This window comes from Protopterus annectens, chromosome 2.part0, assembly GCF_019279795.1.
Source record: "Protopterus annectens isolate FY-2018-M chromosome 2.part0, PAN1.0, whole genome shotgun sequence".
In the NCBI taxonomy this organism is placed as follows: domain Eukaryota; kingdom Metazoa; phylum Chordata; order Ceratodontiformes; family Protopteridae; genus Protopterus; species Protopterus annectens.
This window is the reverse complement of record NC_056728.1, coordinates 348,969,586-348,996,401: the sequence shown is the minus strand read 5'-3', so window position 1 is coordinate 348,996,401 and position 26,816 is coordinate 348,969,586. Positions and strand designations below refer to the sequence as shown.

At 44.8% G+C, this 26,816-nt stretch overlaps 1 protein-coding gene across 1 annotated transcript in view; it reads left to right on the top strand.

Annotated features, from left to right (window-relative positions):
* Nucleotides 1-26,816, top strand: part of SPTLC1 (serine palmitoyltransferase long chain base subunit 1) — a gene marked incomplete at its 5' end in the record, with an annotated part of 1,612,539 nt that overhangs the window by 517,885 nt on the left and 1,067,838 nt on the right. The window lies entirely within an intron of this gene.

The window sequence follows — 26,816 nt, the reverse complement described above, 5'->3', positions numbered from 1 at the left end:
GAATCTGTGCTTATATTCTGATCCTGGTGAGAGTAGAAGCAGAGTGTATTGATTTCTGACTGTTTCTGGCTGGAGAGTGAGCGCCTGTACTTAACGTCCCTGATTGGTCTGGCTGCTATTTGAGGCATCTACCAGAAAATGCTACAAGCCTTACAAGATCCTTGCATCATGTGGGACAAGATTGTGGATCACTAGACAGGCTGTGGCCTGCTTCTCTTCTTGGGATTGGTGCTCACATTTTGCTTCTGGCGAGAGAAGAAGCAAAGGAGTATTGTCTCCCAACAGAGTGAAGCTGTGGTGAGACCAACATTAGTAGTAGCCAAGCAGTAGCCATTCATGCATCTCCCATCTTTTCATCATTCTTGACAAGCGAATTCTTGTTTTCAGTATGTACTGCCTGATTTGTTTCTGACTTCTGAATATATGCCTAAGTACTTCATCCTTAAATTTTCAGGATCTAGATATTAGTTTCCCATCAAGCGTTTGGCAGTGCTCTGTATCGACTCAGACACTTTGAGTGACATTTTTCCTTTAAAAGCACAATTGAAATTTCTCCAATATCTAGTTGCACACAGGACAAGTAGTTTGCAGTGACAAGCATTGTCCACATAGTTGCAAACCAGATACTCCTGACGATGATTGATATTCTCATTCCAACAGTCTAATCAATAAAAAAAAGGGTCTATTGCCATAGATATGAACTTTCCTACTGTCTCCATTACTGGCTTGGTGGATGTGGGCATCCTGAGGCAATGTACAAATTGCCTCATGTTTACTGACAGCCAGTTAATTCTCAAACGAACTGATATGGTATGTGAGAGATGTATTTACACAGCGTCACTGGATCAGTAGTACACATGCTGCACCCATCACACACAATTCAAAGACCTATAGATCCACATATACTGAGGCACTTACATGTAACCTTCCTAAACCAGAAAGACCTCCTAGACAAAGTACACATAAGAAATACCCTCAGCAGCCCCAAACGCACACATCAACACACAGTGCTACATCTCATGGAGCCTCTACCTCTAAGCCCGTAAGGCAGGTCAACACACAGTCCAACATTCTAGTCATTGGAGACTCCATTGTGTGACACACTAATGTCCCTCTCACCAGGCTGAGTAAAGAGAAAGTTACTGTCTGTTGCTTAGCAGGGGCTAGGATCTGCCACATTACGCATGCACTCAGGTCATTGGACCACAATTACCAATATGGCTCAGTCATATTCCATGTGGGAGTAAATGACCTGAGATATACCTCCATAGGCTATATGAAGAAAGATGTCATAGAGCTCTCGGAATATGTGTCTCAGGCTGGTATGAGCCTAGCATTGAGCAGCATTTTGCCTTCTCCAAGGATGATGCCACAATATGAACAAAAGATGATTGACTTTAATAATTGACTTAGTTTCCGGTGTCATTCTAAGGGGGGTGCAGTATTTGTCATCATGGAAGGAGAGATGGTCAACAGACCACGCTGCTTTGCCAGGGATGGTCTGCACTTCTCCCCTCTAGGCTTTCAAATATTAGCTAAAACATTGTCTTCCCCCATAGTGCCTTTTTTAGGCAATGCCAAACTGAAAGTACTTCCAACATAGCAAATCAAAACCAAGAAAATCTAAAGGTAGTACTGCTCAATGCTAGGAGCCTAAACAAAAAACTCCACTCCCTGGAAGCTCTGTTTACGCTAGAGAATGCTGATGTCTGTACGGTCTCTGAGACGTGGTTTAAAGCCACGGAGAGCACACCGACAGTGCAAGGTTATAATGCCTTCCACAAGTTTAGACCAGCTCCTTCACAGGAGGGACTAAAGGTGGAGGTGTTTCTATTTACGTCATAAGTAAATATGCTTCGACTGGTCGAACAGGACAATGCACTTGAGCTGCTCCATGTTCAAATCACCATAGGTAAAATCTAATACCACTTCCTTGCAAGCTATAGGTCCCCCTCTGTGACCCAGGAAACCCATATCCTGTATTTAAACTTATTAGAAACGCCAATCATCCTACCCAGTACCATATTCATGGGTGACTTTAATTACCCTACTGTTAACTGGGAATACTATACAACATCAAACGTACATGCACAGAGATTCCTGGATTTTGTAAACAAACTCCCTGGACCGATAGTCAGTACACCAACCAGGGGTGCACCCATACTGGATCTGGTCCTCACTAATACAGTATGGGAGAGTGCTGCGCCTTCCCTGGTAAAGTCAGATGACAAAATGGCCTCCTTTGAAGTAAAAATAAAACCTGAACCCCCAGCTCAACCAGTAATATTCAGGAACTATTCTAAGGCTAACCTCCTGCTATTAAGTGAGAACCTGGCAAAATTTCAAGCCCCTATAAACCCTGAGAACACTTCTATCTATGCAGAAGTTTTAACAGAAATGCTGTGCAAGCATATTAAAAGCTGCATAGAGGCAGCTGTACCCACCAGGAAGACGTACAGAACTAACTCAAAAAAACAAGCCACCGTGGTGGAATCACAAAATCAATCGGATGTTGAACAGGAGGAAGAAAATCATGGCAAAAATTAGGAGGTGCAGCACCCAGAAGGATAAAAGCACTCTCATCAAACTAAATAACGCAGAGGAGAAAGTCTACCAAAGCCAAATTTGAGGTAAGTTTGGCCTCCCAGGACAAGGACAACCACAAAGCATTCTTTAGCTATGTCTGCAACCTCAAAGACAGTACTCAATTGTGTGCAGAGCTCATTCTAAATGGAGCCACCTATACTGAGCCAGACGATGTAGCAAACCTCCTGGCTGATAAACCCACCTCCAACATTACTCCTCTCCCCCCGTAAACCTTCCCTCAGGAAATATCATCAAATATAACTCCCCTTTTCACTAGGGAACAGGTCCTTAGTGCTTTCTCTAAAGACCAAGAACACTGCATCAATGGGCCCAGATAGTATCCCAGGATGCCTTCTAAACAGCATGAAAATTGACCTATCAGGGCCTCTGGAATTACTATTTAACTGTAGCCTCCAAACAGGCTTTGTGCCTCATGAATGGAGAAAGGCAACAGTCATCCCTCTGCACAAAGGTGGCCATCTACAGACCCATAAGTCTCACTAGTCTTTTATGTAAAGCCGTGGAAAGAATTGTTATGGAGATGATCAGTAGAGAAATAGTAAACCGCCAGACACTGAACCCAACCCAGTTTGATTTCTTCAAGGGCAGATCATGCCTACTTAACCTGGTGGACTTTTTTGAGAAGGTCACCAAAGCAATGGGTGAGGGCAAAATCATTCACACTGCCTACCTTAACCTGGCCAAGGCATTTGACACAATTACCCCACTCAGGCATTGTTGACAAACTCAAGAGGTTAGGTACAAACCATATGTCACTCAGTGGATAGCCAACTGGCTCGCAGACAGGACCCAGGAAGTTAGAACTGGGGAGTCCACCTCTACAAAGAGACCAGTCACAAGTGGAGTCCCTCTGGGATCAGTCCTTGGACCCACTCCTTTTTGACATTTGCTTCTCAGAAGTCAAGGCCAATGTCAGTTGTCTCTGGCTGACTAAATTTGTAGATGATTGTAAATTAGGAGCTGTCATTGAATATCACACTGATACACGTTCTCCAGGAGGGGCTGACACAGACAAATAACTCGTGTCAGAGCCATGGACTAAAACTAAATGCCAAGAAATGCATAATAGTATCTTTTGGGAAGTTATCCATCCCTAGTAACTATCATATTGACAGCACACTCTTTAGAGATGACCCAGTAGTCAGGGACTTAGGGACACACATAGATAGTCATCTAGCCTTTAATCATCATGTGTCTACAGTGGTGAGGAAATCATTCTGTGCTGCGCAACTTATGGACAAAGGTGTGCCATCTAAGTCCAAGGAAGTCATTGTTCCACTGTGCATTTATCAGACTTCTCATTGAGTACAGTGCACCCTTTGGTATGTACCTAACCAGGCATATGCAACAACTGGAACGTCCAGAGAGGTTTCTCACTAAAAGAATGTAGGGCATAAGTAGTAATGTTCTTCGTGTTTCACTGATGCAGTCATCACACTTTGGTTATATGTCTGCAGGTAGCCCTCAGTCGGTCCGAATACCAGAGTCTTGGGATTTCTGTGTCGGATGCTGTCGCCTCTTCCATGACATCAGGTCATCAGGGGTATAAAACATGCAGCCGACGCCATTACATCAGCTTTTCTTGCCGAATGGGAGGCCAAAGCGGAATCAGGTCGCAAGTGCCGCTTGGCTGCTTCCTGAAATTTTCGTTTTTTGAGTTTCAAACCTGAAGTCTTCTAAAGCTAAGTTACCCCGTTGGGGATCCTTTTTTCTTGCTCTAACCGATGTCAGAAAATTTACCAATTGTCTTGCCTGTGGAAAGGTGATACCTCACAGAGATTTTCATTCTTACTGCATCATCTGTTTAGGCCCAGACCACGACGTTCCTCGCTCTAGGTTTTGTGCCTTGTTTAATGCCTGAACTATTCGTCGTCAGGGTATCTTTGTCACTAAATTCTTTCTCTCGTTCTGTGTTTTCCGAAAAAAAGTAAGGATAAAGATAGAGACAGACCGCATAGGTCCAAAACTGCCAATGTCTCTTCTGTAAAGCTAGTCACCAGTTCGTCGGTACTCAATGAGGCGCTTTCGCAGCCCCTGATACCCACTTCTACAGATTCGCAGGCCTCTGCTGACACCCATCCAGAGTCCGGTATGCCGCGAGATGCTTCTTCGACTATGGAACCTGTGGATGTCTCTACTTTGGATGGGTCCAGAGCCACTGTGCGGGCACTGGCTTCTGAGGGTGTATTCCAACCTTCCAATGTTCGCATTAAACTAACAGCTTCGTTTTTGACTAAAAATACCAAGTTTCTCAGGCCCAGAGTTCGCACTACGCCTAGAAAACCGATGACCAAAGTGCATGCTCAAGCTCCCTTGCCACAGAAACAAATGCTTAGAATGGCTGAAGACCTTATAACTTTAATTGGAGGAAGCCAAACTTCCCCCTCTAAAAGACAAAAAATTGATTTTCCTTCTGATTCTACAGACTCTGATCCTTCTGATTACCAGAACATACCCTTATCTACCTATGAAGATTCAGATGCAGAGGATTCCATACCCTCTGCCTCCCCTCCAGAGGACTTTTCTTTTGGTGAAACTTTGCATACTTTAAGAGAGCATTTCCACTGGGAGTGCCAGGACTACCCTCAGTCCAAAAAGAGACTTGGAGAATATTTAGACTTGCTGCAGCACAGGCCTCTAGCTATACCCCCCTGTCCTGGACATTGTAGATGATGTCTTCATGAAATCCAGTCTTACTCCTGATACTTTACCACCAGCTCTTAGAAAGCCTGACCGGTATTAGAGTACCTGACTCTCTCAAATTTCTCTTTAAGAATCCCACTGCGGATCCAGAGACTATTTCCATGGGACCTAAAGGCATTAAGGCTACTACAGCCAAAAACGCTACCCCTTCGGACAGGGATTCTAAAGCTTTAGACAGATGGGGTAAGAAGGTATGTACCTCTGCAACTCTTGCCAACAGGGCTTTGAATTGCCAGTTTCATGAAGTACCAGCAGCATATTATGGAACTAATTAAACAAAAAAAAATGTTGCTTCCAGATTGTACAGAAAATAAAGATTTACAACAGTTAATGCATTCTGCAAACCAAGTTAGTAAACATAATCTGCAGTGTGGTTTTGATGGCTTAGAAGCATTTTGCAGGGCTGCTGTCACTGGGTCTGTACTGAGAAGGCATGCTTGGCTGAAGGAGCAAATCGTGCCAGAGCTTGTCAAAGCAAAATTACTAGATGCTCCATTAAACCAGGAAAGATTGTTTGGCACAAAAGAAGTAGTAGTTCTTAAAAAGATGGAGGAAAAAGCTAAATCTATGCAAACTGTTAAAGATTTCTTACAGGTGCCGCCACCTAGATTCAGTAGGCATTGGCCTTCTAAAAACTGGTCCTTTCCAGTCCTTCCCAGGCATTCTCTGTCCAACCCAGGGCAACCGGCCACCAAGACTACAATCACAGGGTATGCAGAGATCTAAACAATGGAGTGCTCCCTCCTCTAAAACAGGGAGTGGTAAGCCACCCCCTTATGGAAAAAGTTCACAATGCCTTGTCTGTCTTCCTTCCCAGCAAGGCCCAAGTACTTGCACCCCTAGGAGGAAAACTCGCACAGCATGCACAAAACTGGACGTCCATTACCCAGGACCGATGGGTCCTAAACATTGTATCCCAGGGATACAGATTCTACTTCCACTCACTGCCAACCCCAAGTGGATTGCCAGACCTTCCTTCAAACCAATGGGTAGAGGCTCAAAAGCAAGTACTTTCTCTTCTCAGTATCAGGGCTATTCATCCTGTGCCAGTAGAGCAAAGGGGGGAGAGGGATGGTCATCGTGTTTCACTGTTGCAGTCCTAACCAATGGATTATCCTGCTCCTGGTAGCCCTCGATCAGCCAGAATACCAAAGGTAAGTAAAAATGACGTCAGCTGTCATCAGTTGTAAAGGACGTCAGGGCGTCCGATAAAAAAGGAGGCAGCCGACGCCACTTCCTCAGTCTTCCTTGCCACAGACCCCAAGGACAATCATTTCTTGCACAAGTGTTGGTTGGTAGGTTACCTTTTTTTGTTTCCGACTACAAAGTTGAAGTTAACTACAGCTAAGTACCCCATTGTGATCCTCTTTTCTTGCCTTAATGAATGTCAGAAAAGGTTAATAATTGTCTTAGCTGTGGAAAGCAGATTCCCCATAGAGATTTTCATTCCTATTGTATTTGTTTAGGCCTTGACCATGACGTTCCCATTTCTGATCTTTGTGCTTCCTTTAATCCGCATACTGCTTGTCATCAGGCTAAGCATTTAGCTAAGCATTTTGGAGTTTGGCCGAAGTTTGTCTGTATGGCGTCCACTGGTCTTCGGATACCCCAAGAAGCGTAAAGATAAGGACCGCGACAGCCTTCCAAGGGTCAAGTCCTCTGATGAAGTTAGGTTGGTCGTCAGTCATGCGGTAGCCAGTGAGTTGCCTTTGCAGACCCTGCAGCCTGCAGATTTTCAACCGCAGGCCTCGGTTGAGACAGTTTGAGGCCCCCAGGCCTCCGAAATCCATTTTGCCTTCTGACCTTCTGCCTGTTGCCTCTTCAGCTGGATCTGGAACCGCGATGCTGACGCCGGTGTCAGAGACCACCATTCTTCGTTCGGACAGCAAGCTCATACCGACTACTTCGGCTGCAACTTCGGCAATTGCCAGGCCTCCCGAGTCCTTTAAACTTGCAGGTAAATCTTCCAGTCGTAAGGCTGTAAAGAAGCAGGCTCCAGATGTTTTTCATGTTTCACTGTTGCAGTCATTCCATTTGGGTAATCTTCTGGCGGGTTACCCTCAGTCGGCCTGAATTCCAAAGTCGTGGGTCCTGCGTCGGTTGCTGTCTTCTCTTCTATGACGTCAGGTCGTCAGGGTTATAAAACATGCAGCCGATGCCATTTTCTTTAGTCTTTCTTGCCACGAGGTGCTCGAAGCAGAAGCATTTCACAAGTGCCTGTCGGCCGACTACTGAAATATTCGAGTTTGAGTTTCAGAACCGAAGTCTTCAGTAAAGCTAAGTACCCCATTGGGGAAACTTTTTTCTTGCTTTTTACCGATGTCAGAAAAAGTTAATAATTGTATTACTTGTGGGAAGCAAATACTTCATAAGGATTTCCATTTATACTGTATTCCTTGCCTAGGCCCTGATCACAATGTGCCTGGCTGTCGGTTTTGTGCTAGATTTAACCAGCGCACTATTAAGCGTCAGTATATTTTTGCATCAAAGTATTTTGGAAACAGATTTAACTACCCAGAAATGTCGTCGGACAGCAATCCAACTACCAGAGTACATAAACAACGCAAAGAGAAGGACAGAGAAAGGCAGTCGAGATCCAAAACCGACGAAGCTTCTCCTAAGCTAGTCACCAGTACTCAGTGAGGCGCTTTTGCAGCCCCTGATACCTGCTACCTTTGAGTCGCAGGCCTCTACCGACATCCATGTGGAGTCCAGCATGCCGCAAGATACTCAAGGTATTGGACCGATGAATGTATCTCCCTCGGATGGGTACGGAGCTGCTGAGCAGGCACCAGCTTCTGAGGGTGTCTTCAGACCTCAACATTTGTATATCAAACCGATGAAAGCTGCAAAACCAAAGACAAAAGCAACTTCTAAAATTAAAAAACCAACGCATGGGCCACGTGCACAGGCCTCTATGCCTAAAAAACAGATGATCAAAATGGCTGAAGACCTTATTACCTTGATCGGGGGTACCCATCCCCCTCCAGATAGGAGGCCTAGGCAAGACACTGATTATGAATCTTCAGATCAGGTTTCTATTTCTTCCGATTCCTCTTCTGATCAGGAATTATCTATACCTCCCTATGAGGATTATGATGCTGAGGAGTCTATTCCATCTGCATCTCCTCCTGAGGATTATTCTTTTGGAGAAACCTTGTATGCTTTGAGGGAGCATTTTCACTGGGAGAGTCAAGACTTCTCAGAATTGAAAAAGAGGCTCAGGGATTTCCTCCTTCTCCCTCAGCACAAGCTTTTAGCCATTCCCCCTATTTTAGACATTGTGGATGATGTGTTTTTGGAGTCGAGCTTGACCCCTGACTCCTTACCTCTGGCTACCAGTAAGACTGACAGATATTACAGGGTCCCTGACTCGCATCAATTTTTATTTAGAAACCCTGCTGTTGATCCTGAAACTATTTCACAGGGTCCAAAGAGAGTTAAGGCCTCAACAGCAAAAAATCCTACCCCCTCTGACAGAGCTTCAAGGGCACTAGACAGATGGGGAAAAAAGGTTTATACCTCTGCAACCTTGGCAATCAGGGCCTTAAACTGCCAATTTCATATGCTTAAGTACCAACAACATGTTATGGGATTGCTGAAACAGAAAATGATGATTTCAGAATGTGCAGAAAATAAAGAATTACAGGAATTATTGCATGCAGCTGAACAAGTTGGAAAGCATACTTTGCAATGTGGTTTTGATTCCTTAGAGGCCTCCTGCAGGGCCGCAGTTACTGGATCTGTGATTAGGAGGCATGCCTTGTTAAAGGAGCAAAATTTGCCTGATCATGTTAAAGTTAAACTGCTAGATGCACCTTTACAGCATGATTCTCTGGTATTAAGGCAGAAGAGGTTTTAAAGAAAATTGAAGAAAAAGCTAAGTCTATGCAAACTGTTAAAGATTTCTTACACGTGCAGCCACCAAGATTCAGTAGACACTGGCCTACCAACAATTGGTCCTTTCCTGTGTCAGAGCTCAAAGGGGCAAATCTAGAATCCCTAAGGGTTCCAGATACCAGGCACAAGATTCATACAGGTCAAAGCAATGGGGCGCCTCCACCTCCAAATCTGGAGGAGATAAAGTGCAAACCTACAGAAAGTAATCCCAATAACTTCCCTCTGTCTACACCAAGCACTTATCTTTTGGCAGCACCCATAGGGGGAACATTAGCACCTTTTGCTCAAAATTGGCAGTTAATCACCCAGGACAAGTGGGTACTAAACATCGTATCACAGGGCTACAGATTCCATTTCCACACTCTGCCAATGGCGAATGGTTGGCCAGATCTGCCAAAAAATCAGTGGGCAGAGACACATAAACAGGTTACATCCCTCATGGATATGGGGGTCATTCAGACAGTACCAGAACAGGAAAAAGGACAAGGTTTTTACTCAAGACTGTTCTTGGTACCCAGAAAGGACAAGGCCTGGCGGCCAATACTGGATTTATTGATTTTGAACACATAACCTGGACATTCCAAAATTTAAAATGCTGACTTTGCAGCAGCTTCTGCCCATGCTAGGCAAGAATGCTTGGCTGGTGACTTTAGACCTAAAAGAGGCATACCTGCATGTCCTAATAAGACAATTGTGCAGAAGATACCTCAGATTCAAGGGTGGCTTAATGCATTTCCAATTCTTTGCACTGCCCTTTGGCTTATCTACTGCGCCCAGGGTCTTTACAAAGTGCCTGGCACCAGTAATTGCGTTTTAGTATTGAAATATATCCTTACTTGGATGACTGTCTCATTCAAGCAGAGAACAAGGACACTCTTCTTTGACACCTGACGTTTGTGAAAAGGCTTTTACATGCCTAGGGTACACAATAAACGAAAAGAAATCACAACTGGTACCCTCACAAAAGATAACATTCCTGGGTGCAAGCTTGGATACAACTGCCCAGATGGCTTATCTCATGCCAGACAAGCAAAGGCAACTGACTGCTTACTTCAAACTGATGGCAACAAAAACCCAGTCTTCTGCAAGGCAAATTCTGCAGGCTCTGGGCTTCATGGCATCCTGCATCCTACTAATTCCATATGCAAGACTGGATATGAGGAAACTTCAATGGTACCTAAAAAGTTTATGGAGTCAACATTCACACAGTCTGGAAACAATGATTCCTCTCATTCCCTGCCTGCAGCAGGAGTTTCTATGGTGGGCAAAAGCATGTCACCAAAACATGGGACTTCCCTTCACTCTACCCCCTGCCAGCCAAACCTTAACCACAAACGCATCAGATTATGCCTGGGGGGCCCACATGGCAGGAAGATGCATTCAGGGCTTATGGACACCCAAACAAATGCATCTACATATCGACCAGAAAGAGATGCTAGCTGTTCAAAATGCCCTAACAGCCTTCAAGGACTTACTTCATCCAGGACAACTACAGATAAAGATGGACAACACCACAGTCATGTGGTATATAAACAAGTAAGGGGGCACACACTCATACCCCCTTTGCAGATTAGCCATGGCACTGTGGGAGACAGCTTTGACCTACCATATACATCTTCAAGCTCAATTCCTGCCAGGAAAACAAAACACTCTAGCAGACGATTTAAGCAGAAACCTTATGGATCCTCACGAGTGGAAACTAAATCCACAAGTCTTCAGCATGATAACAGAGAAATGGGGGAGCCCAGACATGATCTATTTGCCTCTCCTCAAAATTATCAGTTGAAAAGATTCTGCACACGAACTTATCACAGACAAGCATGGAAAGTGGACGCCCTATCCTTCAGTTGGAAAAACCTATCCGTTTACGCCTTTCCTCTTCTGCTTCTTCTACCCAAGGTCCTCCTAAAAGCCAGACAAGAGAAGCCAAAGATGATATTAATTGCCCCGACAATACTGGTATCCAGTCCTAAGGAACTTGGCTCAATACCCAGCTTGGACCTTGCCTCGAACAACTACTGTCCCAACAAAACAATCAGATCCTGCACAATCAACTACAGACTCTGAACCTGGCAGCATGGCTAATCATGTAGTCATACAAACAACACCTCTCAGTAAAGCTGTGATGGATGTCACGTTGGAAGCCAGAAGGCCTAGTACTAGAAAATCTTATGCTGACAAATGGAAGAGATTCTGTGCTTGGAATCCAAAGGAACTGATACAACAGAACCAAATATTCCTCCGATATTACAATACTTAACTGAGATGCTTGACAAAGGCCTATCTTTCTCATCAATCAAAATCCATGCCTCTGCCAATTAGGCTCATTACAATACAGAGCCACCAATCTTTTCTCATCCTTTACTAAAGCAGTATCTTAGAGGAGCCAAATATTTACAGCCTCCTAGAAGATCAACATTACCTACATGGGACCTCAATTATGTGTTGGAAAAGCTCACCCTGCCTCCATTTGAACCAGCTGCTACCACTGATCTAAAGTTCTTATCGTGGAAAACAGCTCTGCTACTAGCAATTACTTCAGCAAGAAGAGTTTCAGAGTTATAGACCCTCATGGCTGTTGAGTCTTTTATCATATTTTACCCAGATAGGGGGTGTCTGAGGACAAATCCTACTTTTATGCCTAAGGTGGTTTCCAGTGTGGCTTTTAACCAAACAATTCATCTGCCAACTTTTTATCCAAATCCGCTGAACAAGGGGGAGAGAATTCTGCATTCCTTGGACATACACAGACAGCTAAGATTTTACTTGAGCAGGACAAAAGCTTTAAGAAAAACTGAGCAATTACTAGTGTCATATGCTGCAGGATCAGAAGGAAAGGCTATTTCCGTTTCTGCTACTTACAGCATGGTAAACCTGTGCCCAAGGGCATTAGGTCTCATTCCACCAGAGCTGCAGCTACTTCGGCAGCCTTTCTCAGAGGAGTACCAACCAAAGACATTCTAGAGGCTGCTACTTGGAGTTCTGTTCACACCTTTACAAAGCATTACCAGTCCAGGGTAGGCTTTGCCACTGCAGTGCTGCAGGGCCTTATAGCCGCACTTAATGCTGTTTAGCTCCAGCCTCCCAACCATAGCTTTGGGATTCTACCCAAATGTAATGACTGCAACAGTGAAACATGAAGAACATAGTACAGCAGTGTACACTTACCATAAATGTAGATGTTCGAGTGTATTCACTGTTGCAGTCCAGGTTACCCTCCCGCCATCCCCATGTCATTCTGAAGTTTATCTTTCCTTCTCTATCTTCTACAACCTATGTGGTGTATTTGCTTATAGATGAAGGTAAAGTTTATATTGATGCATATGTGTGTATATATATATATATATATATATATATATGTATATATATATATATAATATATATATATATCTATATGTATATATATATATATATATATATTTTTTTTTTTTTTTTAATTTTTTTATTTTTTGCTACCTTTTTGGGGGCACCTGACATCAGGGGGAAGAAAAACTAAAGAAAATGACATTGGTTGCATGTTTTATACCCCTGACGTCATGGAAGAGAAGACAGCAACTGACACAGGACCCAAGACTTTGGAATTCAGGCCGACTGAGGGCAACCTGCCAGCAGATTACCCAAATGTAATGACTGCAACAGTGAATACAGTGGAACATCTACATTTATAGTAAGTGTACACAACTGTACTTTTCCTCTCATCCCCCTCATTCTCAAATGGTTAAAATGGCTGATGACCTTTTGACTCTTATTAGGGGTTCACAGCCTCCTCCTTCAAAAAGAGGTAGGGATGTCTCTCTTGAGGCTTTGTCCTTTTCAGGTTCTGATACTTCTAGCGTTTCTGTTGATGAAGAAGTTTCTCAAGCTTTCTCTCCTTTTGAGGATTCAGACGCAGAGGAGTCCATCCCTTCTGCTTCTCCTCCAGAAGATTTCTCTTTTGGTGATACTTTAAATACTCTCAGGGAATATTTTAAATGGGAAAGTCAGGATTACCCCCTTTCTAAGAAAAGGATTAGGGAGTTTTTGGATTTGCCTAAGCACAACCTTTGGCTGTTCCACCTGTGTTGGAAGTGGTTGATGTTTTTCGGGAAAATTCCTTGACTCCAAATTCTGTTCCTCCTTTTCCCAGGAAACCTGACAGGTACTATAGAGTCACTGAATCTCATTTGTTTCTTTTCAGGAATCTGTTGGCTGATCCAGAGGTTATTTTTCAAGGGCCTAAAGGAGTTAAGGCCACTGTTACTAAAAATCCTGTTCCTTCTGACAGGGAATCGAGGAACCTTAATAGGTGGGTTAAAAAGGTTTATACATCTGCCACTCTTTTTATTAGGTCTACTAATGGTCTTTTTCATATGCTGAAGTACCAGCAGCACACCTTGGAAGCTATTAAGTCTAGGACAGCAGGTGTGCCTCAGTTGGTGGAGAGTAAGGATATACAGGATTTGCTAAATCCTGCAAGTCTAGTCAGTAAACATTCATTACATTGTGGTTTTAACATTCTAGAAGCCTCCTGCAGGGCTACAGCTACTGTCTCTGTTACTAGAAGGCACGCTTGGTTTGGGGAGCACTCCCTACCAGTACCTGTTAAGGCTAAACTTTTAGATGTACCTTTGCATAAGGACAGTCTTTTTGGCAGCAAAGCAGAGGAAGTGCTCGAAGATGGAAGACCAGGCCAGTTCTATGCAGACAGTTAAAGACTTTATACAAGTTCATCCTCCTCGCTTTAGCAGGAATTACCCTTCTAAGAGTTGGGACGTTCCCTGATACCAGCAGACAGAGTCGTTCTAGGACTTGAGGTTACAAATCTTCTAGAGGACAGGTGGCTACCCCTGAAAGGTCTAAGCATTGGCAGACTTCCTCTTCCAAGGAGGGAAGTTCTAAGCCTGCATCTCAGTCTAAACATTCTCAATGACTCTGTCCAAATTCTGCCTGTTCTTGCCTGCCCAGAGAGTCCTTTATGGGGTAGGTTTGCCCTTCTTACAAATGTCTAGTCCACCATATCTGACGACAAATGGGTACTCAGAACTGTATCCCTAGGGCACAAGTTTTCTTTCCACACCTTTCCAGTACCCAAAGGATTCCCGGAAGCTCCTCCAAACCAAAGGGCAGAAGTAGAAAAGCAAATTTTGTCTCTGTTGCATCTGGGAGCAATAGAATCAGTTCCTGCTCAGAAGGTAGGCCAGGGTTTCTATTCCAGACTTTTCTTGGTTCCAAAAAAAGAGGGCACCTGGCGTCCTATCCTAGATCTATCAATCCTGAACCCTTTCTTGATAATTCCAAAGTTCAAAATGCTCACAATGCATCAGTTGCTGCCAATGTTAGAAAATGATTCCTGGCTGGTAATGTTGGCTCTCATAGAAGCTTATCTGCACATCCCTGTCAGGGAAAGTTGCAGGCAATACCTTTGTTTCAGGGTGTGCAATCAACATTATCAATTCTCTGCGCTGCCCTTTGGCTTATCTACTGCTCCCAGAGTTTTCACAAAGTGCCTGGCTCCAGTCATTGCTTTTTGCAGGCAAAAGAAAATTGAAATTTATCCATACTTGGACGACTTTCTAATTCAAGCAAATTCTCAGGAACAGCTTTTAAAAGATCTAGAATTTGTAAAGACTCTTCTATCTTCCCTGGGTTACACTCTCAATGTGGAAAAATCAAAAATGGTGCCATCCAAAGAGAGAACATTCCTGGGAGCGAGTGTGAACACAGCTGCCCAGATGATATATCTCACCCAGGAGAAGCAGACAACTCTTTCAGTTTACTTCAAGGACTTGGCAAGCCTGTCCCAGCTCCCTGCAAGGAAATACCTGCAAGCTCTGCAATTCATGGCCTCTTGCACTCTCATGATTCCATATGCAAAACTGCATATGAGGAAATTGCAATGGTACCTCAAGAACACTTGGTGTCAACACACACAGGTCCTGGATGTGTTAATACCTTTGCTTCCATGTCTGCAGACAGAGTTTCTTCGGTGGGCAACAGCCTGTCTACAGAATAAAGGCATGCCTTTTCGGCCACTCAAGTTCTTACCACAGACGCATCGGACTACACCTGGGGAGCTCACCTGGATGGCAGATGCATACAGGGAAGTTGGAATGCCCAGCAGATGCACCTGCACATAAATTTAAAGGAGTTGATGGCAGTCCAGCAGGCCTTACTTGCTTTCAAGCATCTTCTTTCTCCAGGGACCCTGCTTGTCAGGACAGACAACACCACAGTCATGTGGTACATCAACAAGCAGGGAGGGACTCATTCTTCCCTCCTGTGCAGACAGAGCACGAGTCTTTAGTCCATAGCAGCATCCCTGGGCCTGCATCTCCTAGCTCAGTTTCTTCCAGGAAGGCTCAATGTTTTGGCAGACCAGTTGAGCAGACAGACCCCGGATCCTCACGAGTGGCAGCTGAACAGAGCATTTTTTTTTGCAGCATCATTCAACGTTGGGGCACTCCTCAAGTGGATCTGTTCTCCTCTCCAGACAACCATCTTCTACCTCTTTTTTTTACACCAGACAAGCATCACAGCAGAGCCTGGAAAGTGGATGTTCTGTCCTTCCCTTAGATGGTGCTGTCAGTTTATGCCTTCCCTCCTCTTCTTCCCAGAGTAGTATTGAAGATCAGGCACTACGAATGACCAAGGACAATTCTCATAGCTCCGGACTGGCCCAGGCAGCATTGGTAGCCACTGCTTCGCAGTCTCTCCCAATTTCCCTCTTGGCATCTTCCTTTGAAGCCAGATCTTTTGGTTCAGGAAGGGGGAAGCATTCTACATCCTCATCTTCAGTCTCTCCATTTGGCAGCATGGCTCATTGTATGACTCCATCCTTTTCTTCTTCCCTTTCCCAGAAGGTGGTTGACGTGCTGTGGGAGGCCAGGAGGTCTAGCACTAGGAAGTCTTATGCTGGTAAATGGGAAAGATTCTCTCATTGGATGCAAGCTAGAGGGGAATCTTCTTCTCAGCCTACCCTTCCTCTGATCTGGGAATACCTGGCTGACTTGCTTCAGGGTGGTCTTTCTTTTTCCTCTATCAAGATCCATGCTTCAGCTATTTCTGCTCATTGTTCTTTTGAACAACCCATTTTTTCTCCTCCTCTGATGAAAATGTTTCTCAGAGGCGCTTGCAACTTAAAACCTCCCAGAAGGGTGCCTACTGCAGCCTGGGATCTTAATTTTGTTCTAGAGAAACTCACTCTTCCTCCTTTTGAGCCAGCTGCCACTGCAGATTTAAAGTTTCTCTCGTGGAAGACTGCGTTCCTCTTGGCTGTAACTTCAGCAAGGAGGGTTTCGGAGCTGCATGTTTTGATGGCTGTGGAGCCTTTTCTTATTTTCCATGCAGATAGGGTCTCTCTGAGAACCAACCCTTCCTTTATGCCTAAGTTGTTTCTAGCTTGACTCTTAATCAGTCCATACACCTTCCTACCGTCTTTCCTAATCCTCGAAATAGAGGTGAAAGGATCCTACATTCTCTTGATGTGCATAGACAGCTAAGGTTTTACCTGGACAGAACTGAAGACCTTTGGAAATCAGCACAGTTATTGGTCAGCTTTGCCCCTGGAGCCCAAACCATTTCTAAGTGTATTGCTCATTGTATTACTTTTTGTTATTCCTTTCGTGGCAAGATTCCTCCTCAAGGGGTTAGGATCCACTCAACTAGAGCAGCTTCCACTTCTGCAGCCTTTTTAAGGGATGTTCTTTGTGTTTCAGTGTTGCGGTCATTACATTTGGGTTATCTGCTTGCAGGTAGCCCTCAGTCGGCCTGATTATCAAAGTCTTGGGTCCTGCGTTGGCTGCTGTCTCATCCTTCAGGTAGTCAAGGGTATAAAGCATGCAGCTGATGCCATTACATCAGTCTTTCTTGCCGTACGGTGCCTGAAGCAGAAGCAGTTCGCAAGTGCCGGTCGGCCGACTCCTGAAATTTTTGTTTTCGAGTTTCAGAACCAAAGTCTTCAAAAAAGCTAAGTACCCCGTTGGGGATCCTTTTTCTTGCTCTAAACCAATGTCAGTAAAATTTAACAATTGTATTTCTTGTGGAAAGTAAATACCTCATAAAGATTTTCATTCGTACTGCATTCCTTGCTTAGGCCCAGACCACGACGTCCCTCGCTGTCAGTTTTGTGCCTTATTCAGTCCTCAAACTATTCGTCGTCTGTTCATTTTTGCTTCAAACTACTTCGGTACTCAGTTTAATTACCCAGAAATGGCTTTGGTAAGCCATCCGACTACCGACATTCCGAAAAACGTAAAGATAAAGACAGAGACAGATCACATAGGTCCAAAGCTGCCGACGACACTTCCGTTAAGCTAGTCGCCAGTTCGCTGGTACTCAGTGAGCCGCTATCGCAGCCCCTGATACCCGCTATTTCAGATTCGCAGGCCTCTACTGAGACCCATTCGTAGTCCAGTATGCCACGAGATGCTTCTTCGACTATGGAACCTGTGGATGTCTCTACCTTGGATGGGTCCAGAGCCGCTGTGCAGGCACTGGCTTCTGAGGGTGTATTCAGGCCTACGGACTTTTGCATGTCAAACTGACGCCATCTTCTTCTTCAAGGCCTAAAACTCGATCCACGCCTAGAAAACTGACGTCCAAACCATATGGTCAGGCCCATATGCCTAAAAAAACAAATGATAAGAATAGCTGAAGACCTTATTACTCTAATTAGGGGAAGCCAGCCTTCTCCCTCTAAGAGACCTAGAACTGATTTTCCTTCTGATTCTTCTGATCAGGATTCTGAAATTTCTGTTTCTTCTGATGACCAGGATTTGCCCTTATTTACCTATGAGGATTCTGATGCAGATGACTCCATACCCTCTGCTTCCCCTCCGGAAGATTTTTCTATTGGAGAAACTTTGCACACTCTTAGGGAGCATTTCCACTGGGAAAGCCAGGATTACTTTGACTCCGAAAAGAGGCTTAGGGAATTCTTACATATACCTCAACACAGGCCTTTAGCTATCCCTCCTGTACTGGACATTGTAGCTGATATCTTCTTGGAATCTAGCCTGGCCCCAGACACTTTCTCCTGCTCCCAGGAAACATGATAGGTGTTACAGCGTACCTGTCTCTCACATGTTCCTCTTTAAGCATCCCACTGCGGACCCAGAGACATTTCCCAGGGACCCAAAGGCATTAAGGCCACTACTGCCAAAAACCCTACCCCCTATGATAGAGATTCCAGAGCTCTAGATAGATTGGGTAAGAAGGTGTACACTTCTGCTACTTTGGCCATTAGGGCCTTAAACTGCCAGTTTCATATGTTAAAGTATCAGCAGCATATTATTGCATTACTTAAACAGAAAGTGATGTTGATTCCTGACTGTGCTGAAAATAAAGAATTACAGGATTTAATGCATTCTGCTGAACAAGTTGGTAAACATACTTTGCAATGTGGTTTTGACTCCTTAGAGGCATCTTGCAAGGCTGCTGTCACTGGGCTGTTCTTAGAAAGCATACTTGGCTCAAGGAGCAAACTTTGCCAGATCATGTTAAAGCTAAATTACTGTATGCTCCTTTAAACCAAGACCGCCTGTTTGGCAACAGAGCAGTAGTAGTACTTAAAAAGATGGAGGAAAAAGCTATATCTATGCAAATTGTTAAAGATTTCCTGCAAGTTCACCCTCCCAGATTTAGTAGGCCTTGGCCTTCTAAGAATTGGTCCTTTCCTGTCTCCTCCAGGCTACTCAGTCCAAACCCAGGAAGAGCAGACCACCTAGGCTACAGTCTCAAAGTACTCGCAGGCCTAAGCAGTGGGGTGCTCTCACTTCCAAAGCTGGAAGTAGTAAGGCACCCTCTGATGGTACAATGACTTAACCTTAAACCTTCCAAGCCCTGCTCAAATGACTGCTCTTTTAGGGGGGAAAGATCACCCTGCATGCAAAAAACCGGGAACTCGTTACCAAAGACAAATAGGTTTTAAATATAGTTTCCCGAGCATACAGATTCCACTTCCACACCTTATCAACCCCAAACGGTTAGCCAGACCTACCCCCAAATCAGTGGGCAGAGGCTCAACAGCAGGTTCTCTCTTCTAAGTATCAGGGCTATTCAACCTGTCCCAGAAGAGGAATGGGGACGAGGTTTTTACTCGAGACTTTTCCTGGTACCCAGAAAAGACAACTCCTGGCATCCTAGCCTGGACCTGTCTATTCTAAACAGCTTTTTGGTAATCCCAAAATTCAAAATGCTAGCTCATCAGCTGCTTCCCATGCTAGGCAAAAATGCCGGGTTGGCAACACTGGACTTAAAGGAGACTTACCTGCACATCCCAATAAGGGAATCTTGCAGAAAATATCTACGCTTCAGAGCAGGCTACATGCACTATCAGTTCTCTGCACTGCCCTTTAGCTTATCTACTGCGCCCAGGGTATTCACCAAGTGCCTAGCTCCAGTCATTGCATTCTGCAGGCAAGGAAATATTCAAATATACCCATACCTGGACGATTGTCTAATTCAGGCAGAAAGCCAAGATATACTATTAAATCATCTGGCATTTAAGAAACTGCTAACCTCACTGGGGTACACCATAAACGAAAAGAAATCCCACCTAGTACCCTGCCAACAAATTGTATTCCTGGGAGCAAGCTTGAATACAACTTCCCAGATGGCTTACCTCACGCCAGAGAAACAAGTTTATTTGACAGCCTACTTCAAGCTACTGGCCACAAAGACCCAGTTATATGCAAGGAAAATACTGCAAGCCCTGGGGTTCATGACCTCTTGCATTCTACTAATTCCATATGCAAGACTGCATATGAGGAAACTACATTAGTATCTAAACAGCCTATGGTGTCAACATTCTCAGGACTTGGAATCAATGATTCCTATCATTCCTTGTATAAAGACAGAGTTCCTTTGGTGGGCAGAGGCCTGCCACCACAACAAGGGACTGCCATTCACTCTACCCCCTGCTGCCCAAACCCTAGCAACAGACGCATCAGACTATGCATGGGGAGCTCACTTGGCAGGGCAGTGCATTCAGGGCAAATGGAACCCGAGTCAAATGCACCTGCATATCAATCAAAACAAAATTTTAGGTGTACAGAATTCTCTGACCTCCTTCAAGGACCACATTCTTCTAGGACAATTATTGGTAAAAATGGACAAACACCACTGTTATCTGGTACATAAATAAGCAGGGGGTAACCCACTCATACCCTCTCTGCAGACTAGCCATGACTCTGTGGAACACAGCCTTGAGCTACCAAGTGCACCTACAAGCTCAATTCCTGCCAGGCAAGCTAAATTAACTGGCAGATGACCTAAGCAGAAATCTCATGGACCCACATGAGTGGAAACTGGAACCAAAAATATTTAACATTTTGAGAAACAAATGGGGAGCCCAGAGATGGACCTGTTTGCCTCCCCTCATAACTACCAATTTGACAAATTCTGCACAAGGACTCCCCACAGACAAGCTTGGAAAGTGGATGCCCTGTCCTTCACCTGGGAAAGCCTCTCATTTTATGCCTTTCCCCCTCTGCCTCTCCTCTCGAAAGTTCTACTAAAGATCAAACAGGACATCCCGAGGACAATACTCATTGCGCCAACATTGGTACCCCCTCTTGCACAGTATGCCCACTGCTGGAACCATGGCACCTGCCTCAGACCCCTTCCCTACTGTCCCAGCAGGAGGGTTGCATTCTGCACCTCAGCTTCAAACCCTGAACCTGGCAGCCTGGCTAATTACCCGAGTTCTCCAATACCTCCCCTCAGCAAGCAAGTGCTGGATGTTATCCTGGAGGCAAGGAAGCCTAGTACTAGAAAATCCTATGCTGAAAAGTGGAAAAGATTCTGTTCCTGGAGCCAGACTCTGGATGGGCACAGCATTGCCCAGTTTACCGCATATTCTTCAATACTCAACAGAGATGCTTCACATGGGCGTTTTCTTTTCTTCTATTAAAATGAATGCCTCAGCCATTTCAGTGCATTATACTGAGCCACCCCTCTTCTCTCACCCCATGCTGAAACAATTCCTCAGAGGGTCCAAAAATTTAAGACTACCCAGGATAGCCCCTACTCCAGCCTGGGACCTTAACTTTGTATTGGAAAAACTCACTATATCTCCTTTTGAGCCAGCTGCAACTGCAGAGTTGAAATTCCTTTCTTGGAAAACAGCCTTCCTTCTAGCCATCACTCCAGCAAGAAGGGTGTCTGAATTACAGGCCCTCATGGCATTGGAGCCCCTCATCATCTTTCATGCAGACAGGGTGTTCCTCAGGACCAATCCTTCCTTTATGCCCAAGGTGGTATCCAGTGTGGCCCTTAATCAGTCCATTCATTTGCCAACCTTCTTCTCTAATCCACGGAACACAAAGGAGAACGAATACTGCACTCCTTGGACATGCACAGACAACTTGGATTTTATTTGGACAGGACTAAGCCTCTCAGGAAATCTGAACAGCTGCTAGTTGCCTTTGCTGAAGGGGCAGAGGGGAAGGCCATTTCAAAGCAAACCATTTCTAAGTGGATAGGCCATTGCATTCATTTCTGCTATAAGCACCATGGAAAACCTACCTCACAGGGGATAAGATCCCATTCCACCAGGGCTGCATCTACTTCTACAGCCTTTCTCAGAGGTGTTCCTACCAGGCACATCCTAGAAGCTACTACCTGGAGTTATGTACATACCTTTACCAAGCATTACCACTTGCCAGATGTTCTTCGTCTCACATTGCTGCAGTCATAACCTGTGGGTAGTCCGCTGTCCTCGGTCGGCCCGAATACCAAAGTGTTAGGCTGGCGTCGGTCATGGTCGCTCAGATCTGACATCAGTACGCAGTAGTACTAAAGCGCATGACCGACGCCATATCCTCAGTCTTTCTTGCCGAATGGTCCGAAGCAGAAGCAGCATTTGCAAGTGCCGTTCGGCGTCCTGAAATTTTCGTATTTCGAGTTTCAGACCAGAGACCAAGTTGGGCTAAGTACCCCGTTGGGAAATATTTTTTTTGTCTTTTCTTGCCTCAGTTAATACCGGATGTCAGAAAAGGTTAATAATTGTATTTCTTGTGGGAAACAGATACCTCATAGGGACTACCATTCTCTGTATTCCTTGCTTGGGGCCTGAGCACGGCGTGAGTCGGGTGTCGCTTGGCGCTAGATTTAATAAGTGCACCATTAGGCAGGTTAGATTGTGCTAGGCTTGTTTCGAGCGGTGTAACTACAACATGCCGTCGGATCCCCCGACGCCCGCTACCGTTAAGAAGCGAAAAGATAAATCGTTAAAGTCTAAGCAGGATGAGTCGTCCGTTGCGGACGCCGGGTCTATGGAGACTACGGTTGAATCTGTGGATCCAGCCGAGGTTTCAGCTGAATCACAGGGGGAACCTCTAATTTTGCAGGAATTGGCCCCTCAGGGGTTAGGTCAGGCCGAAGGGGCTTCTCAAGTTTCTGTAGTTCCATCATTACAAAAGGTTACTAGGCCTTCTACTTCTGTCACTAAAGGCCCTACTAAAGCTAGACCTGGTCTTTCTGGCACAGGCATCAGCCCTAGTTCTTCGGGCTCTGTCCCTAAAAAACATATGCTGAAAATGGCAGAGGATTTGATTACTTTAATCAGGGGTTCTATGCCCCCTCCAGACAAGAGGCCTAGGGTGGAGACAGAGGTGGAGGGATTGGAGCATTCCTCAGATTACTCTGAGTCTTCAGCTGAGGACATTCAGGATTTTTCTCCTTATTCTGATTCGGATGCAGAGGATTCCTGTCCTTCTGCTTCTCCTCCAGAGGATTTTTCCTTTTCTGAAACCCTGCATTCCATGAGGGAGCATTTTAAGTGGGAAGGTCAGAATTTTTCAGATTCTCGTAAGAGGCTTAGAGAATTTTTGTTTTTGCCACAACATAGGCCTTTGGCTATTCCCCCTGTTTTAGATGTTGTTCAGGATGTTTTTTCTGAAGCTTCCCTTAATCCTGATTCCTTACCTCCTGCCCCTGTCAAGCCAGACAGGTATTACAGAGTTCCAGAGGCTCATAAATATTTGTATAAGAGTCCTAGAGCTGACCCGGAAACTATTAGTCAGGGACCTAAGGGTGTCAGGGCTTCTGTAGTTAAGAATCCAGTTCCTCTGGATAAAGATTCTAGGGCTTTGGATAGGTGGGGTAAAAAAGTGTATACCTCCTCCATGCTAGCTATGAGGGCTTTAAATTGCCAGTTCCATTTGCTGAAGTATCAGAACTTTCTGTTAAGTCAGTTGAAATCTAAGGTAGATGCTTTAGCTGAGGGTATAGAGTGTAAGGAATTGCAGGACTTAGTTCATGCCTCTGATCAGGTTGGTAAGCATTCCTTGCAGTGTGGCTTTGATGCCCTTCAGGCCTCTTCCAGGGTGGCTGCCACTGGTTCAGTTATTCGTAGGCATGCCTGGCTTAAGGATCAAAATTTGTCAGAGCATGTTAAAGCTCGAATTTTGGATGCTCCTCTTCAATCTGACGTTCTTTTTGGTTCTCCTGTGGAGTCAGTTTTGAAAAAAATGGAAGACAAAGCTAAGTCCATGCAGACGGTTAAGGAATTTTTGCAGGTGCAGCCCCCTAAGTTTAGCAGGAATTGGCCTGCAAAAGGTTGGTCTTACCCTTCTTCCGATTTTCAGTCCAAGGGCAGGTCTAGACGTGGTAGGGGCAGGGCTCATGCTCAGGGTTCTTTCAGACCTAGGACTTGGAGTTCTCCTGCGCAATCTTCTGGTGAGGGCAGGGGTTAGCCTTTTCGTAAACAGACCCAATGACCTGTATCTCCAGCTGCCAGATTCTTCCTGTCTGGCAGCTCCTCTAGGAGGAAAGTTGGCACTTTTCAAGCAAAATTGGCTTTTGGTCACCCAGGACAAATGGGTGTTGGACATTATAAATCAAGGCTACAAGTTTTATTTTCACACCTTGCCTCCTTTCAAAGGCATGCCAGATGTACCTCCTCAGCAAAGGCTGGAGGCTCACAAACAGATTTCTTTACTTTTACAAATGGGGGCTATCCAGGTGGTACCTCCGTCAGAAGTAGGCCTAGGATTTTATTCTCGCCTATTCCTTGTGCCAAAGAAAGGAAACACTTGGAGACCTATTCCAGACTTGTCCATTCTCAATACATACCTAGACATTCCAAAGTTCAAGATGTTAACTTTACAGCAACTTCTGCCTCTGCTAGGCAAAGATCACTGGATGGTAACTCTGGATCTCAAAGAGGCTTATCTTCACATTCCTATCAGGCCCAGCTGCAGGAGATTCCTGCGTTTTCGGGCTGGTACTTTTCATTATCAGTTCTCTGCATTGCCCTTTGGCTTATCTACTGCACCCAGGGTGTTCACGAAGGTCCTGGCTCCTGTGATAGCCTTCTTAAGACTAAGAGGAATTCAAATTTACCCTTATCTGGATGATTGCCTGATTCTTGCTCAAGACAAAGTCAAGTTACTTCAGCATCTACAGTATGTAATGGCAGTTTTAAGGTGCCTAGGGTATTCTGTGAACGAAACAAAGTCCAGTCTAGTACCCTCTCAGGACATGTGCTTTCTGGGTGCGAGACTGAATACAGCCTCTTAGATGGCTTTTTTGACCCCGGACAAACAAAGACATCTTCACTTATACTTCCAGCAATTATCCCTAATGTCCAGGCTGACTGCAAGGACAGTCCTTCAAGCCTTGGGGTTCATGGCATCTTGCATTCTGGTACTTCCCAATGCCAAACTGCATATGAGGAAGCTACAATGGTATCTCAAAAGTGTATGGACTCAATACTGCCACGATTTGGACACTGTCATTCAGATAATACCCTGCATCCAGAAGGAATTCTTGTGGTGGGCTCAGGAATGTCACCTAAACAAGGGACTCTCTGTGACCCGACCAGAGGCGAGTCAGATCTTAATGACGGATGCCTCAGACTTGGCTTGGGGAGCACACTTCAATGGGAAATGGATTCAAGACACGTGGCCTCCCAGACTACAGCATTTGCATATCAACATGAAGGAGATGTTAGCAGTCCAGTTTGCCCTGATGGCCTTCAAGGATCTACTTCTACCGGGACAGGTGTTGATTCAAACAGACAACACAACAGTCATGTGGTACATCAACAAGCAGGGGGGAACCCATTCATACCCTCTTTGCAGACAAGCTATGATTCTATGGGAAACTGCTCTGAGTTTACACATCACTCTTCAAGCACGGTTTCTGCCAGGAGCACAGAACTCCTTAGCAGATGTTTTGAGCAGACAAATTGTGGATCCCTACGAGTGGAAATTGGATCCTCATGTATTCCAACAGTTGACAGTGGCTTGGGGAACTCCAGACATAGATCTGTTCGCTTCTCCACTAAATTTCCAACTACCAAAATTTTGCACAAAGATGTTTCACCCAAAAGCTTGGAAAGTGGATGCTCTATCTTTCAGTTGGAACAACCTTCACGTCTATGCTTTCCCTCCTCTGCCTCTCCTTCCCAGGGTACTCTTGAAAGTCAGACAGGACAAACCTTGCATGATTCTAATAGCACCAGATTGGCCACGTCAGCACTGGTATCCTCTGCTGAGGAGTTTAGTACAGGAGCCTCCTTGGCCTTTGCCACCAACTCCACACCTTTTGTCCCAGGCAAGCAATCATTTTCTCAATGTCAGGGTACAGTCCCTGCATCTGACAGCCTGGCATATTCTGTTTTAGGCCCTGGGAGGTCGCAGCTTCCTCAACAAGTTTTGAATGTCATTTTGGAAGCCAGACAACCTAGTACTAGAAAAGTTTATGCTGATAAATGGAGGAGATTTTTTCTTTGGAGCACAGCAAAGAATTTTGATGTTTCAGTGCCTAATTTGAGTTTTGCTCTACAGTACCTTACTGAATTATTAGACAAGGATTTGTCTTTCTCCTCTGTGAAAGTTCATGCTGCAGCCATTTCTGCTCACTATGATTGTGACCCTCCATTATTTTCTCACCCTTTGTTTAAACAATTTCTTAGAGGGGCAAAGAACATAAGACCCCCACGTAGAGCTCCTACTCCTTCCTGGGATCTCAATTTTGTGTTGGAAAAGCTTACTTTACCTCCTTTTGAACCTGCAGCTACGTCTGAGTTGAAGTTTTTGTCTTGGAAGACTGCTTTTTTGTTGGCCATTACGTCTGCTAGGAGGGTATCTGAACTACAGGCTCTCATGGCAGTTGAACCCTTCCTGGTTTTTCATAAGGACAGGGTGTCCTTGCGTACTAACCCTACTTTTATGCCTAAAGTTATTTCTAATGTGGCCTTAAACCAGTCTATTCATTTGCCTACTTTTTTTGCTGATCCCCAAAATAAAGGGGAAAGTCTTGCATTCTTTGGATATCCACAGGCAGTTACGCTATTATTTGAGTAGAACTAAAGAGTTCAGGCAGTCTCAACAGTTGTTTATTTCTTTTGCTTTGGGTTCACAAGGGAAAGCTGTTTCAAAGCAAACTATTTCTAAATGGATTGGCCATTGTATTTCTTTTTGTTATTCCCATCATGGAAAGGATGTTCCGGCTGGGATCAGACCTCATTCCACTAGGGCTACTGCCACATCTACTGCTTTTTTAAGGGGGGTAGCTACTAAGGATATTTTGGAGGCAGCTACTTGGAGTTCAGTGCACACTTTTACTAAACATTACCATCTCCCTCTTTATTCCAAGTCTAGGGCTGGGTTTGCCACTGC